The sequence below is a fragment of the Lithobates pipiens genome, unplaced genomic scaffold (genome assembly GCF_037356315.1).
Source record: "Lithobates pipiens isolate NorthernLeopardFrog02 unplaced genomic scaffold, aLitPip1_a1.2 Scaffold_3, whole genome shotgun sequence".
NCBI classification, from domain to species: Eukaryota; Metazoa; Chordata; class Amphibia; order Anura; family Ranidae; genus Lithobates; species Lithobates pipiens.
In genome coordinates this window covers 190,459,127-190,471,793 of record NW_027507790.1, presented here as the reverse complement: position 1 = coordinate 190,471,793, position 12,667 = coordinate 190,459,127, and the positions used below count along the sequence as shown (strand labels likewise).

General features: G+C 46.5%; 1 protein-coding gene across 2 annotated transcripts in view; it reads left to right on the top strand.

Moving 5' to 3' along the window:
- Nucleotides 1-12,667, top strand: part of SGTB (small glutamine rich tetratricopeptide repeat co-chaperone beta) — a 114,381-nt gene that overhangs the window by 1,186 nt on the left and 100,528 nt on the right. The window contains exon 1 of one of the 2 annotated variants that reach the window (XM_077462643.1): nt 911-970. The exons of the other annotated variant lie outside the window; for it this stretch is intronic. The gene's annotated coding sequence lies outside the window, so the exon portion shown is untranslated. Of the gene's footprint in view, nt 1-910; nt 971-12,667 lie in introns of those variants that run through there. 2 annotated transcript variants of the gene reach the window in all.

Sequence of the window (12,667 nt, the reverse complement as noted above, 5' to 3'; positions counted from 1 at the left end):
TTGTGTCTTTTTCAGTGCGTTATTGTGATCTTGTGTTGCCTTTGTTGAATGCCGCGTACACAAGATCAGAGTTTTCGTTGGAAAATCTTGGATGGGTTTTCCGATGGAATTCCGCTCAAGCTTGGCTTACATACGCACGGTCACACAAAAATTCTCAGAACGTTTGACCGTCAAGAACGCAGTGATGTACAACACTACAACGAGCCGAGAAAATGAAGTTCAATGCCAAGCATGCATTGGATTGTTTCCGAGCATGCTTAGAAATTTCGCATATAGGAATTGGTACAGACGATCGGAATTTCCGATCTGAACGTTTTTCCTTCAGAAAAATAGAGAAAATGCACTCAATCTTTTGCTGGCGGGAATTCCGCTAGCAAAAGTCCGATGGAGCAAACACACAGTCGCAATTTCCGACCAAAACCCTCACATTGGACTTTTGCTGTCGGAATTTCCGATCGTGTGTACGGGGCATAACTGTATCTTAATCATTTCCCTTTGGGATTAATAAAGTATTCTGAATCTGAACCCCACTGTGCATTTAGCTGCGTTTTAGAATTCCATGCATCCAGGGGCAGATCATTTACTCTGAATGGGTCCTCACCGCATATAAAGTCACGTAAGCGTAAGTACATTTAAATGCAGAAGAACGTGATCTGGAAAGCATTAGGTTTATTTACACTTCCCACATAATTTCCCCTGCATTTAAATAAACCAAGCGCAGGAAGCCAGTGTGACTGTAGTCTAGGAGGTTGTGCGTATGAAGTGACAGTAGAGGATCTGCTGAATGACTATTTTAGAGGAGCGGTAAAGGAAAGGTTAATGAATGGAAGTGATGGGGAAGCGGCAGGGAGGGAGCTTTTCAGAGTGGACCTATTGTGACTGAGGGCTGATGATTGTCAGCAAAGCGCCTCCCTCTGTGATACAGTCTGCTCCTTTCAGTCCACAGACTGCTCTGCTGCAGGTGTGCATGGTAAGGGAGGCTGCTTCTGCTGCTACTATGCATTAGATGAGCTGTGCCCAGCATGCTGACAACCGATCAGGCCCGACACCCACTGCTAATACAGGCCCCTGGGATAATGGCTATTACAGCATACATAATGGAGAGAGCCTTCACATCCTTTTAATGATGCTATCAACAGCTGGTGTGAATGCATGCATGTGATTGGGAGTAGAGTAAGAGGAACTTGCTGTATGATGTCACCATTACAGTATACAGATCCCTTCCAAGGGGATTTAAGTTCTTAACGGTAGTGATAAGCAGGGTGGTTGGCGGTGTTGTAAAGGGACCGTGCATTGCATAAGGGATGCTGTGTCCTAGTTCTCTGATGATGCATAAGCACAGGGAGAGAATGCAAAGTCCATGTAGGATGGGGTGAAGATATAATAGCTGTGTCATATGAAATGCTTGTGGCTGATGAAAGGTACTCGTGTAATATTGTATTCACATGCTGCTCTTCCCAGGCCAACATAACAAGGATTCAGGTTTTCTACACATTTTTTTTTTTTTTGTAAGACAGAAAACTCTGAATTGAGATGATCAGTTGATGGACTAGGGTTGTTCAGGTAGGCAGACATTCATTGTTGTAGGACATGCAAAATTTTCAGAACAGCTCTTGCAATAATCAGGTGGTGTATGCACTGAAAAGCAATGAGTAAAGGCAATTGAATTCAGCAAATACCGTTTTGTTTCCAGAAATATTCAGGCATGCTGGCCAGTATATGAACCGTCCATTCAGAAAGAATCATATGGCTCAGGACTGAAACTTACTGCTTTGTAATTGTGGCTTCAGGGCTATCAAGGGCCAAGAGCAATGATAACTGTGTATTTGTATTTCAGTAGACGTTGTGTCAAGAGTCTATATAATACGTATATTGTATGTTATTTATATTGTACATTCACAACAGTCCCTGCTCTCAAGGAACTTACAATCTAAAGCTGGTTGTACATGGAGCGATATTCGATCCATTTATGGGCAGGCTGATTGTACCCAAGTCAATCCATTGATAGACTTGGGTACAACCAGCCTGTCAGATTTTTTACATTAGATGCTAGCAGTAATCATTGTGTTCTGCCGGCCAGTAAGGCAGACCACAATGGTGTTGCGGGAGGCATTCCCCCATCAACACTGACTGTGATGATGGGGGGATTTGAGTGATTTTATTTCCTTCCGTCCATGGTGGAAGAAAAGAAAATCAAACCATCTGCTTAAACACCCTACCTGACATGTATACACACACATACTCCAACCAAAAGGGAAAGTTCCGCTTTAACCTCCCTGGCGGTATCATTCATTCTGGTTTTAGGTGCTGAAAGCGGTACAATTATTTTGCATGGAAATTTGGCGTTTTATATTGTAGTCCTGTAATTCTTAAGAATAACTCTCTTAAATCTGTTCAAACCAGAGTCTAGCAGACATCCCGGGTATGATAAAGTTTATAATATAATAAATAATAATAAAAATTATTTTATAATAATATGTAATCAAATCCTAAAACACTGAAAAAGACACTTTTTGGTTGCTATGGACAATCTCCAAATTTCAGGCAGAAAAAACAGTATTTATAATATAAAAGTACATGTAGGGCATTGCACAGACCACTAGGGACAAAGGGGTGTGTAATTTTTAATACAGCACTGTAATCTGTAAGATTACAGTGCTGTGTGTGTTTTGTGTCTTTTTACTTTTTTGAATTTGCCGTAACATCGCAGGGAATGGAGCTCGGCGGCATTCGGCACTGTGAATCGAGCGAAGGACAGCTCGATCACACAGCGCGGAGGACATCGCTGGATCCAGGGGACAAGGTAAGTAACTCTCTGTGTCCTCCCTGTATCCAGCGATGCGATCCCGAGTCTGGCTCGGGGTTACCGCTCCTGTTAGTAAAATCCCAACCCGAGCCAGACTCGGGATTACCGCTAGGGGGGTTAAGGTCTCCTCCCCGACTCCTGTTTGTGAAATGGAGCTTTTGGGGAGGAGGGGGGGGGGGGAGAGGGTACTCGATTTTGACAGGTACCTGCTCCCACTTCTGTTCCAACCGTCTAGGCGATCGGAAGCAGAAGTTCTCCTTCCCCCTTCCCTCCTGAAAGCGGAGTTTCACCCAAAAGTTGAACTTCCGTTTTAAGCACTCCTCACCCCCTTACATGCCACAGTTGGCATGTCATTTTTTTGGAGGGGGAGTGTGTACCTAGTTTTGTCAGGTACTTCCTGTCCCACCCCCTTCCTCTGTCACCTAGGTGGCTCCTCCTCTCCCCCTCCCTCTCTGCAATCTTCTTGGACACATCATAGGTCCCAGAAGATTATCTGGCCATTAAGAGCACAGCGTGACTCGCGCATGCTCAATGTGCACCTGGCTGTGAAGCTGTCACAGCCGGGTGCCTACACTTGCAATGTACACTTTTTGTAGCTGCTGACTTTTAATAAACTTACAAACGAGTGGAGCTCTGCTTGAAGTCTTCTGGGACACATGACAGGTCCCAGAAGACTGCAGGACCAGAAGACTTGCACATGCGCAGTAGGCACCCAGCTGTGAAGCCACAAGCTGTCACAGCCGGGTGCCCATAGCAAAGGTGTCGGCACTGTCGAGAGGGGACGCAGGGAGAAAACAGCTGGGGTGAGCACACCACTGGATCGTGGGACAGGTGAGTGGCTCTTTATTAACAGTCAGCAGCTAGAATTTTTGCAGCTGGTGACTTACTTTTCACTTAAAGCGGAGGTCCACCTAAAAAAAAAATGTAAAAGGCAGCGGCTGCAAGTACTGCAGTTGCTGACTTTTAATAAATGGACACTTACCTGTCCAGGGCGCCCGTGATGTTGGTAGCTGAAGCCGATCAATCACTCATCTTAGTCGGCTGCCCCCGCCGCCATCCTCGGGGAGGGAATCAGGAAGTGAAGCGTTGCGGCCTCACTTCCCGGTTCCCTACTGCGCATGCGCGAGTAGCGCTCTGCGTCCTCACTGGTCCCCGCTGTGTTCTGGGACCTGTGTGTTTCCCAGAACACAGTGGGGGTTGACGGGAAGGGTTATGACTCCCGCAGGAGTCTATTCCTGGAAGTGGGTGCAGATACCTGTATTATACAGCTAGCTGCACCCCCCCCCCCCTGAAAGGTGCCAAATGTGACTCCAGAGGGGGGGAGGGTTACAAAAAGTGGAGGTTCACTTTTTGTGTGAACCTCTGCATTAAGAGACTGGAGCTCCTTTTAAAGCAGCCGCACAGGATTATTTAAGGATTATGTAAGCTCTGGTGCAACTGCACTATGCAAAGTGCACAGTCTATTTGCCTTTAGTAAATCAACCCCTTAGGGTCATATTTACATCGTTGCGTTTTAACATGCTCTTGTTCCCAGCGTCAAACCTGGTGTCTGTTCTCATCTCCATGCTGCAGTGCAGTTTGTTCTGGAAAATACAGCATGTCTGGGTTTTTGTTATTTTCCGCTTTTAGTGCGTTATGAGTAGGGTTGCCACCTGTCCAGGATTCACCCGGACAGTCTGGGTTTTGAATACTATGCTCAGGTTTCAGACTGTCTGAAGCCTGGACACATTATTCAGACAGGACTGCAACCCCCCATCCAACTTAGGCGGGCCTGGGCACACTGTATTCACCCAGTGCGGTGCAGATTCCCCTTGTTGCCTGGGTTGCTTCCCATTAACCATGTACAACAAGAACCCAGTGCATAGGCCCCCTCCCTCCCTTCTCTGTCCTGACCCTGAGCAAATGGGTACACTAAAGTAAGGGGGACTCAAATGTAAGGGGTGCTTTGTGGACTCTGATGTAAGGGGGAGCTTTGGGAACCCTGATTTAAAGTGGGGTTCTACCGTCTCCAACATTTTTTTATTTTTGGCAAAATGACAATGATTAGGATATTTAAATATATAACCCACTTGTTCCGTTTTTAAAGATTTCTGCTGCCAGTTTTCTCCCAGTAAAAAAACGTATAAAATTTTATACTGCCTGTTTTCATCTTGCCTGTGGGCATGTGAAGCCCACAGACATCCTCTTCCGGCATACAGTGCTGCTGATCGACCAGCATGCACCACCCGTTTTATCCCTGATCTCACGCGTTGTGCAGTAACCAGAAATCAGAGCGCCGTCGACAGCTCAGGTTGCCATCACAATGGGCGGCATCGCGGGAAGTCCCACCCCATTGTGATGCCAACGGAGATACGAATCTAGCACTCCGCCGGGAAGCGACGTATTTAGCTCAGGCACTGGAAGAGGCAGATTTCGAGGGACCGCATAGCAACAGGGATAACAAGGTAAGTAAAAAAAAAATTTATCCAATTTATTTTTTGCTATTGATTTAGTGCACAATAAAGAATTTGTTTTCTAGGGGGAAACACCACTTTATGGGGAATGCTGGGAATTCTGATGTAAATGGGGGCTTTGATAAGCAGAAACCCCCTTACATCAGAGCTCCATTTGATACCACAGTCCATAGTGTTCCCCCCGTAAAAATATATATTTTTTAATTGCTGTGCGCCGCTATTGCTGTGCTGTGCATTGCTGTGCAGATCACATGCGATGTCTGTGCGATGCAAATTTAGCCATACAAAGTGTATAGCTGAAATTGCTGCGCATTCGCACCAAAATGGTGCAGGGCCCTTTTTTTTGGTCCACGCCGGAATCGGATCACATGGGTGCTCACACCTATACAATACTATTCCTGCACCATTTCACAGTTTGAAATGCAATCTGCGAGCCAATCTGGGGTGTCATTAACTTTACACTGACACCCCCAGCCGTTTCGTAGATGTCAGTGTGAATCAGTGTGCGATTTAGGTGCGATGTGGGAACCGGCACTGAATCGCAGGGTTTCCCGTATCGCACCAGTGTGAACAGGGACACTTTTTCCATTTTGGATAGAGTAAGGGAGGATTATAATTCCTTTCATTTGTCTATGCCATCTGTGTTCCATTGAGTGGGAATTCCCTCCTCTTCCTGTCCCATAGCCAAAACAGGAAGTGAGAGAAAATCCCTCCAAAGTGAGGATATCCCTGGTTGTCACCGTACAACCAGGGATCCCCTCAGTGTCCCCATTGGAAGATTTCCTCTCTATTCATGTTATGCACACAGATAGTAATAGAAACTTGAACGGTCCTATAATACTTCTTTAATCCATCAAAAAAAAAAAAAAAAAAAAAAAAAGTGTCTTTAGTTATACTTTGGCACTTTGGCCTCAGCCTAATGCCCTGTGCACACGATCGGATTTTACGACAACAAAACCGTGGATTTTTTTCCGAAGGATGTTGGCTCAAGCTTGTCTTACATACACACGGTCACACAAATGTTGTTGGAAATTCTGAACGTCAAGAACGTGATGATGTACAACACATATGACGAGCCAAGATAAAGTTCAATAGCCAGTTCAATAGCCTTCTGCATGATTCAGAGCATGTGTGAACTTTTGTGCGGCAGACTTTTGCACCCACGATCGGATTTTCCGACAACAAGTTTAGTTGTTGGAAAATTTGAGGACCTGCTTTCAAACATTTGTGTGCGGAAATTCTGACAGCAAATGTTCGATGGAGCATACACACGGTCGGACTTTCCGACAACAAGCTCACATCAAACATTTCCAGTTGGAAATTCCGGAGATTCTCTGCAGTGGCTCCGGTGCGAATTGCACAGGAGTCCTGTGCGTCTTTTGGTCGGTTTTAGGTCCAAATTCAGCCAACAATTCAGGCTGAAATCGGACCTGAAACAGTGAATTGAAACGCACCTGCTGTTAGCCGGAGCGTGCTGCAGTGTGAACCCAGCCTAACTCTTACGCTAGGTTCACACTGGTGTGCCATGTTTTGGCTGCATTGCTGGTGTATGTGCGATTTGTGTGCATTTTACAAGCATTTAAGCCTCAGTCCCATTCACTGTTATTAGGTTGCACGCTTTTGCAGCATTTATTTTTTTTTAATGTGTACAAGAAGTCCTAGATGTCACATTTGGTGCTCTTTCAGATAATGCTGCAAAAAATGCACAACCTAATAGAAGTAAATGAGACTGTGGCTAAAGATGCGTGTAAGATGCACATAAACTACGCATACACTCTGGGCAGTGGCATAAGTAGAACCTTCAGGGCCCCGATGCAAGAAACCATGAAGGGCCCCCTGAACCCCAGCCAGGGCCCTTCCCTCCGAGTCCGGCGGTGGAACACCAGGGCGTGGTCACAGATATGACCTTTGTGAGCCCTGTAGTTCCACCACTGGCATCAGTAGTTTTTTTTATTATTTTTTATTTTATTTTTAGGTGCCCCATTGGGGGACTGTCCCTAGGCAGGATGGGGTCCCCGTCCCCAGAAGAGATGAAGTCCTTTTCTCCAGGGCAGATGAAGTTACTGCCCCCAGGTGAGAAGGGGTCCCTGTCCCCAGGGGAGAGGGGGGTCCCTGCCCCCACGTGAGAAGATGGAGGGGGTAAGTAATGGTGTGTGGGGGATGGGGTCCTCTCACTCACCATGACCAACCTGCAGGCCGCGCACTCATCCATGTTGGCCTGGGCTCCATCCAGTGTGCTGGACTGGTGTTCAGCATATCTCCCAGAAAGACCTTTCATCATCTGTGTATGACGGGGGAGGAGGGGGGCTGGCAGACAAGCCTGCAGTGTCCTCCGGGAGCCGGCTTTCATAGGGCTGCACTGCATCTGTGTGCTTAAAGTTTGTTTACCCGGGAGAAGTATGCAGTGCAGTGTGGGCCAGACTCGGGGGGGGGCGGGACTCTGGCTGGGGAGAACAGACATCGGACTGAGCGGCAATGCATGGAGTAGGAGAGGGGTACTCTGAGGAGCCAGCCGAGGACACAGGTCATGCGGGGAATGCACAACTAAAGAGCAGCCAGTGCGATAGTCGAGCATGGAGCTCTGCTAGTCACCCTCCACCTCCAGCCACTCGTGTGCATGGTGCACTGGTACCCCTAGCTGCCTATGCTACTGCCAGCCATATGTAGAGGGGGCTGCATGGGCCCCCTGCAGCACAGGGCCCAGTTGCGGTCGCGACTGCTGCACCCCCTATAGTTACGCCCCTGACTCTGGGCAAATAACAGGGCACCAGTGTGAACTTAACCCTCAACACTAACCCCCAAACTTCAAGTGAAGTTTATATTATCATGGAAAAACGTTCTACAGTACTATTGCAATACTATTGTTAAAAATGTTGTGTGTTATGTCATGCGATAGAAATGTTGCCACATATATATATTTTTTTCCAAATAAGCTGCGCTATAATTATCCAAAAATACTATGTGAAACAAGTAGATAGATTAAATCAAAACAACAGTTTAACAAAATATAAACAAAAGAATGCATATATATGTGTTCAAATATTAGTCCATTTCCCAGTCAACAGAAATTCTGCTTATGGACTCCACCGTGTTTTATCACACCGCACCAATGAAGAAAAAGTGTCATCAGAGTTGCAGAGAAAGACTTTCCACCACCAACAATACTGACGCTTACCAGCTATACTGATCCCATCTCAGAGATCAGATGTCGCCACTATTAAAACACTCCCTCTGAACATGGACTGCATGGAGGATGTATCTCTTTAAGAGCTTTGTTCCAGTAGTTGGTATAATCCTACGGCCACACCGCTCATTGCCCAGCACATACATAAACAAGAGGAATCGCCATAGTGTAATATAGTCATAAAATTTATTAAAATAAAAAGAATTGCACTTACATCAAGTATAAAAAGGATTCACTTTCAAAAAACATGTTTGCCGGCCGGCTTCATACAACGCTGCCCATCGCTTCCGGGTTCAGCATAGATCGCGGTGACGTCAGCACGCCGCTCCTCCCTACGCCGTTTTGTTAAAGATAACGTCTTCCAGGGGCACAGTATACATATATTTTTATCTCAGGGGACAGTAAGTAGAACAGTCTACAATACACTCATCTTTATGCCCTAGACCAGAGGTAGGCAACCTAGGCCCTCCAGCTGTTGTGAAACTACAAGTCCCATGAGACACTGCAAGACCCTGACAATCACAGGTATGGCTCCTAGAGGCAGAGGCATGATGGGATTAGAACATTCACCACAGTTGGAGGGCCATGGTCGCCTATACCTGCCCTAGACCTAGGGATCTTCATTTACACTCCAGGAAGATAAAAAGAAAAAAACAAAAATAAATGCAGCTCTCTATTCAATAAAGACAAAAATTGAACAGCAGTGTGAAATCCATATAAAATATAACACACTTACTATTAAAGAGGAAGTAAACCCTGATGGGTTTTATTTCCTCTTTATTTCCCTGCAAAGGTAAAGTATAATGAGCTACTATGCATCACATATTAGCCCATTATGTATCAATGAAGCCTGAAAATGAAGCCTGCGATATTACTGCTGTCCCCACTAGCAGCGACCGTCCATCTTCACCCCTTTTCCTTCTAGGGGTGCGAACTCCGGCTCTGTGACTGGCCGGAGTCTCATGATGTAACTGCATGACCCCTTTAGAAACAGCACGATCTGCCCTTTCTAAGGTGCGCATGCGCCGTAGACATCAGAACATGGGCCGTAGACATCAGCGCATGTGCCGTAGACATCGGCACGTGGCTTTTTTGTAAATATTTCCTAAACTGTGGAGGTTTAGGAGATATTTCCAGCACATACTGGTAAGCCTTAATATAGGATTACCTGTAGGTAAAAGTGGTTCTACAGGGTGTACAGCCACTTTAAGTTGTTGTTAACCAACATGGAACACTGTGGACTATCCGTAGCACATTAGCAGTGTTGAATGAATGAATGAAATACTTGTATAGCGCACAATGCGAACTGAATCGCCTCTAGGCGCTGGTTGTTTGTGGACTCACTCACTGTTCCATAATATGGACACGCTTCGAGCAGTGTCCTCTGCTGCCATTAATCCTCATAATACAGCTTCACATCAAGGGAGTGGTGGCAGCGCGTTTCAAGGGAGTTCCTTTTGAGAAAAAAGGAACACCCTCGAAACGCATTGTTGCCCCCTCCCTTGGGGTGAGGCTCTTTCCTTAAGTGTTAACAGTGGCGAAGAGTGTCCAAAGGAAGGTACAGTGAGGGGGTCTGCAAGCAGCCAGCACTGGGACTCTCCACCGCTAAGAAAAGTGTTCTCTGGTGCCCTTTTTTGATTTATATATTGAATCTCTATTCAATAAGGGCCCATTCACACCTTTTGTGTTGGAAAGTGTTTTGGTTTGTGGCACCACCTGCGTTGGACTGCCTCTTACATGCGGTGTGGTGCTCTGGGCTATCCCAGATATAGGCTCTTGAGCAGATAGGAATTTATGGCCCGGCAGGAAGGAGATCGCGGCCCAGGGCCAGGCCGTGGCCCTAGAAGTTTCGAACTGCTTTCCTAAAGACCGGTATAGTGCCAAGGTCTTTTCTGTCTTTTTATTAGTGACCTAGATTATGGACTAAAATAAAGACTGCAATTTACCAAAAAGAAATAGGGTTGAGTTACTAAAAACAGGCAGTTGCTCCAGAACTTAGTAAATGAGGTAAAGCTTTACTTTGCAAAGAATACCCAATCAAGTGCAAGGAAAAAAAAATGCACTTTGCAAAGCGCACAGTCTATTTGACTTTAGTAAATCAACCCCAATGATGTTTTATTTTTTTTCAAATTTTATACTTTATTCAAAGGGCAGGGAAATATGGAGCAAAACATGTAAATGGTACAGTGAACCAATAAGCATACAAATAAATCAATGCGGTAACGGGTGAGCTATACAACATGCACATGTGGTACTTTAACCTACGGAGCAGAGAAATAGGAACCTCCAACATCCCAGCCCCGTCTAACCAATTCCCTCCATAGCTCCACAATAGAGAGCCTAACCCGTCAAGGCGTCTCCAGTTCCATACCGTAAAGACCAAAGGCCCTTACCAAGAATATTCAGAAGCATTAGTCAGCACCATAAATCCCACCCCGATTTTCAAACTTATATATAGAGAGGATAGTTTGGGCGTGGAGGACACTCTATCGTTCACACCAAGCCCAAAACCCCCAAAAAAGAACAGAGAGAAATGTGAGAAAGAGAGACAAAAGTTAGCTAAGAAATTAGCCACAGGAAGAAAAGGGGAGGAAAAGTGTGAAAATGAAAGAGGGGGGGGGGGTAGGGGGGGTAGGATGGGGGGTGGGGTCCACGGAGGCAGGACAGCCCCCCTGCAGTAATCACCAAGTGCCGGGCTCCAAGCTCTCCGTGGTGGTATGTGCATGCCGTCAGTGATTCATACCCGGGGAATATCCTCAGTTACTCGAGGCATCCCCATCCAGAAGGGCCCTGCCCTCCCTTGAGAATATAAACATGTTCCATCCTGACCATGTCTTAGTGAATTGCTTGCTCTGTCCCCTGTTCGTCAGGATTAAATCTTCCATTTTCTTGATGTCCTCTACCCTTCTCAGCCACATACCAATTGTTGGTGGGTGCGTGTTCTTCCATCTCAGTGGGATGCACGCTTTGGCGGCATCCAGCAGATGCCGAAGCAAGGAAGTCTGATATTTCTTGCGGGACATATTCGTGGCATGAAGGAGAAAAAAGGCAGGGTCATCCGGAACAGGAATGTCAATAAACTTCGAAATAGTTTCCCCAACCGTCTTCCAGAACCGCTCCAAAAGAGGGCAGGACCAGAAGACGTGGAGAATCGTACCCTCTTCCCTCCGACATCTCCAACATCTATCTGACGATGTCGGAAAAATCCGGTGCAGTTTTGCCGGGGTATTATACCATCTGGTTACAATTTTAAAGTTAGTCTCCTGTGTTCGTGAACAGATGGAAGATTTGTGTGTGAAATGTAAGATATTTTGTTTTTGGCGTGTCGAAAATCTGCACCGCATATCTCTCTCCCAGGCCCCCAGACAGCTCGGACCATTGTCATCTGGTGCCGCGGTCAGTAAGTGATATGTGGTAGATAGGGCATGGGGCATGGTACCTCCCTCCGAGCAATAACCTTCATAGGAGGTCAAATTTCGGTTGAAACCATCAGGGGGAGCCAAGGACCTCAAAAAGTGGCTCAGCTGGGTTGCTTTCCAAAAGTCTAATTTATACGGGCCCTCCGGGTCCATCAGGTCAGTGGTAGTTGCCCATTTGCCCCCCTTAAAAAAGTGGGACGCCTGGTAGAGCCCAGACTTCCTAAGGAAACGGAACGCTGGGTCCCTGACCCCGGGGGAGAACTCCGGGGTCCCTAGAATCGGGCGGAGCGGGGAAGTCTGCGATACAAGTCCGGCGCTCACAAAAAGAGACGCGCAGATGCGCAAGGTTATTCCTATGAGAGGATGGTTTTTCACCCTGTTTGGTAATCTACTGTGGCACCAAGAGGCCCTGTTCAGTGCCACCCCCGTTTGGGCTTGTTCCAACTGGGTCCACAGTTTGGTATCATGATGTCTGTTCCAGTCTATCAGTCTGGTCAGATGGGCGGCCTGATAGTAGCTACGGAGATCTGGTATCGCTAATCCTCCCTGCTGTTTCGGTTGGGTCAGTTGTCGGTAGTTAAGTCTCGGTCGTTTGTGAGCCCAAATAAAGTCGGATAGTAACGCCCTGGTCCGTAAAAAATAGTGGGAGGGGATATTGACCGGCAAAGCCTGCAGGAGATAGAGAAACTTAGGCAGGATGCACATCTTGACGATGTTGCATCTGCCCAGCCAAGAGTGCAGACCTCTGCTCTATTTAGCAAGCAGGGCACGAATTGTTAACAGTAATGGGGGGAAGTTTAAACCA